Below are 4,576 nucleotides of genomic sequence, written 5' to 3' on the forward strand. Positions count from 1 at the left end.
TCTGGGAGTCCTCCCAGAAATGGAATGCCTAGTTCAAAATCATGAAAATCAGTGGAAATCAACCATCCTAGCATAGTGTTTTTTGGGATCATCACCTCATCCGTGCCCGTGTTACACACAGCAATAGATGTGGTCCTGGAGTCAAGGCTCACTTGGTCCGTGGCTTCCACGGACAGTCCCAAGTTGAAAAATGCAGGAGAAGGTTGAAAATATGCCTGTTTATGGCTAATAGCTTGTCCAGCTATGATGTGGATTCGCACCATTAGGTTAATCACCTGAGGTGGTACTGTAGTGGTTTGGTTGCTAGCAACCTGGCAGGCCTCTGGAATGGTCTGCCCAGCCTTAAGGTTTGCTGTGTCTAGCACAGGAGGATCCTTTGTGGCTGGTTTCAGGGACCACAGCACCTTGTTGGTGGTGTCCACGTGGACACCCAACCTTACCAAAATGTCAGAGCCTATGTAGGTTGCATGTGGTAAGTTTTGGATCACGAGAAACGGGTGAACCAGTTCTCGTTGGTTCCAGTTCAGTTTTAGGTTAATGACTCCTTCTGCGGTCATTACCTGGGAACTATTGGGAACTAATGGAAAGCGGAAAGCTTTTTTAATTAGTTCTAGGCCCACGTGTTTGTGAACCAAGGTTTCATAGAAAGCTCGGTTAATTGCCGATTTATCTGTCCACAGAGACAGAACAGCATCGTTGGTGTGGAACCCTTGGATCTCTACACCTTTAACTACCAGTGGTAGGTAGTGTTTGGTGGACTCTGACTGCTCCAGCTCACAGAGGAGGCTGTCTTGTTGGGTCAGAGTTTGGACCACCGGTTGGGTCTCTTTGGTTTCACATGATTTCAGAGGAGTACTCACCGGACTTGTGTCCTCGGCTGAGGAGTCCTTTGCGCCTTCTGCGGTACCTGCTGTTAGGCAGTTTGGGTCACACTCCGGAGGCATTTGTATTGGCAGTGGTTTGCTCACTTTTGCCCACATCGTTTGATCACCATAATCTATAATCGCGTCGAATCGATTTATAAAATCCTGGCCAACCAAAAATGGGAATGAGTCAACACGAGACACGTGTACCGGGTGGTATAGTGTCATTCTGCCAACCTGCATGTGAACCATTGCTATAGCTGTCAGGGTTGTCCTCTTCTCTGATAGACCCTGCATTTCTATAGCACATTCTGTGAGAGGTATTATCCTGTTAACACCGGCAGCGGCTGTCCTCAGCTCCTCGAACAGTTTAGCTGACATAATTGTTATGTCTGCCCCACCGTCCAGAAGTGCTTCATGTGTGAGGACACCTTCGAGTGTTACTGACAGGTACGCCTTCTTGGCGACCCCCCTTCTGATAAAGTTACACAGAAACCTCTTAGGTTTTTTCTGACGTTTCTTCACACGTTCAGCCTTGTCTGTGTAATCTCGGTTTGTCTGAACCGTCAGCACAGCGGTAGCTGTTTCTGAGTGTTCAGCTTGCGATGACTCGTCATCGTTTGTGTGTGAGTTTACCCCCCCTTCTTCCGATGAGGGGTTGTTGGAGGCAACAACAACAATGTCTTGGTGTGTTCCACCGACATCTGTAATGTTGTCATTCGCGCCCTCAGATGTAATAGTGATTACATCACTGCATAGTGCTCCAGGTTGGTTTCCCGTGTCAGTGTGTTTCAAAGTTTCTAAAAACCTGCGTAGTTTCTCTGTCTCTTCCGAGCTCAGAGGTGTAGGGCCTTGTTTCTGGAACCTTTGTGATTTTTTCGCCTCGGTTCGTTTCGTCCGAGGTGGGGGACGGTTAGGTACGTCTTTTGGGGGTTCCTTTTCGGACTTCCCCTGATAATATGGGTCCTCTTGGATCCCATATCTTTGCGTCCTACGCACACCCCATTTACGATAATCACGTTCATCCTCTGAAAGAGGAGCTTTTTTGTCCCAGCGTGCACCTTCATGACACGGTTTGTTAGTTTGAAAAGACTGCTTTTTCTCGCCTTTCTTAGGAGGGGGCGGCGATGCACGCCGTCCTTCCAGTTCTAGGGAGTGGGGTTTAACCTTTACACCAGGAAACACCTCTATGGGCGTCTTAGCATGAGAACATGCCTCAAACACGTTCACAGCACACTGTTTAATCTCATTGATGGATTTTTCTTTGAAATTTGCCATCATTTGTACTGACAATTTAATGTCAGTGTGGAGATTTTTGCTGAAAACAAATTTAAAACCTTCTTCCTCCTCCATTCCGGTTTCATTTCTGTAACCAAAATAAGCTTGGAAGATTCTTTTGTAATAAACCTTTGGATGTTCATGCTTCCCTTGCGTGACCTTGTCAGCAGCTGGGAAACCAGCAGGTCCCGTGCAGGGGTCGTACTCCCTGATCAAAGCTTCACACAGAAGGTTGTAATCCTTTCTCGTTGCATCAGGTTGACGCTCGATGAAGGTGAACACCTCTCTGTCCGAAGTGAGCCTTATCAGACTGATTTTATCCTCAACCGTAGCATTAGGATAACCACACAGTCTGAATTCTAGGTCTTTGAGATATGCTTTTGTGCCAGTTGAACCCATTGGACCAGGTACAAAGCGTTGAACATGTTTTGAGATTTTTTGCAAATCATCTATTGAAAGAGGAAGTTTCAATGCTCTCTCTTGGTTGCTTGGTAGTGGAAACCTGTTCAGGTCTGTCCCTACCACTTGAGGTAAGGGTGGAGGTGTGTGTGATGTAAGGAGATTTGGGTCTGAAGCCCAGTGTGTCCCCACATTCAGTCCATGCCTCTCACCATATTTCCTTTCTGCATGGTAAAGTTGTGTTTTAAGCGCGTCTATCTCAGATTTGCATCCGCTCAGAGCATTTGATGCTTCTTGCAACTGTTGTTGTAGAGCATCGTTGTCTGAGCACAACTTTTGGTACATGATCTCCCTTTCCTTCAATTTCTCCTCATATGAGTGAGCTTGTAAAGTAAGGTTATTCTGTGAGGTCCCTCTCACGTTTTAACTCATGTGCACCGGTCTCTTCAGCAAGTTTAGACTGTGTCATGAATTTGAGATAAGCCTCTCTGTCTGTTGCATATGCTTTAGACAGCACGTCATTTTGTTCAGCCTGTTGATTCAATTTGTCTTTGAGAAGCAGAGAAATTTTTGCTAACCGTTCAAGGCTCTGCTTTTTATTCTCTTTAACCGTGGCTCCTTTTGCTAAACTTCTCAGCTCTTCAGCTCTTTGAGTTTCATCCATCTGTTCTAATTGTGTGCCAATAATTGGGTTTGTTAAAATATTTAAAGCTCCCTGGATGATGTCATCTTGTTGACTGTCATCTTCTGACTGGGAGTCTAAAGGGTCAACGTTTTCCTCTTCTCCTACCATTATCTTCTATTTAAAAATTAAATAGGAAGATGTGGTGTTTTAGGTGGTAAAATAAATCAGAAAAGTTTCCTTTTTCTGATATAATTACTCTTATTTAGTGTTCTAGCAATTAAACGTGTATTATCTTTCCAGCAAATGAGTAAACTGGTCAGCTCTGTGATTATCTGGACTGTATCTTTAAAAAGTTCTCACTTTTTCATTTTGCACCTGCTTTAGGATTTATCAGTGAATGAAAAATGTCTTAGTAAACGCCTCTCTGGGCATAAATACTTTATCTTACATTTAAAAAGTGATTAAACAGTACAAATCAGCTTGAGGAACATTTATTAATTCAGAAATGCTTATTTTAAAGAAATACTAGCGTTCAATTTCACCAAAATCCTAAAAACGAAGTGAAACTGTGATTTCAAGTTTCCAACAGGAGGTGGCAGTATAACCTTATTTTATTTTAACCCTGACACTGTTAGTGGCGACCAGTAGGAGTCGCGATGACTTCCTGTGGCTTTGGTGACATCCGGTCGTTAGCTTGTTAGCTTAAATTAGCATTGGCTAGCGTGGTCCAAATACACCATTTAATGACGGATTTAAAACTGAAACGTGGCAAAGTTTCAGCGATTAGGCTTTAAATAATCGGAACAGCGGAACAGAACCAACTTTAAAGCGTTTTTCAACTTTAAACAGCAGATTGAAATTCCCTATGAAGACGAGCTTCATTTCCGGGTCACGTGACTGAATCAACCAATGACAGAGCAGCGGCGGGGGTGGGTTTTACAACCTGACATCAGAGGAAGTGACGACAGGCACGTCACTCGTCTCTCCAGCGAATCAGGGCGTTTCAAACAGCGGTTTTCAGCCAATGGCGGATCGTTTTTTCAGCTAGCGTGTTAGCATTTAGCCTGAACAAGTCCGGTCAACTTTCGTCATTAAAACTGTCAAAATGCACAATTTTCTGTTAAAAATGTGACGAATAAACTCCCAAATCTCACTGAGGCGGCACTCAGTTTTTAAAAACGTCTCTCCAACCATTTAAAACAACTCGTTCGAACTTATCAGAACTGAGCGAGCGAACCGGGTCTGAGCAGAACCCCCTTCTTTTTAAACAGAATCAAACGCTTTTCACAGCTCATCAGCTTTGTCACACAACAGACGTACATTTCAGCTTTAAAATGAAACCCATTGACGTTATTTTCATCTTTCAAAACACCACAAATGTAAACTTTTTCTGAACACCACAGCTGATAGA

The sequence above is a fragment of the Nematolebias whitei genome, chromosome 17 (assembly GCF_014905685.2).
Source record: "Nematolebias whitei isolate Nwh7 chromosome 17, NemWhi1, whole genome shotgun sequence".
NCBI lineage: Eukaryota > Metazoa > Chordata > Actinopteri > Cyprinodontiformes > Rivulidae > Nematolebias > Nematolebias whitei.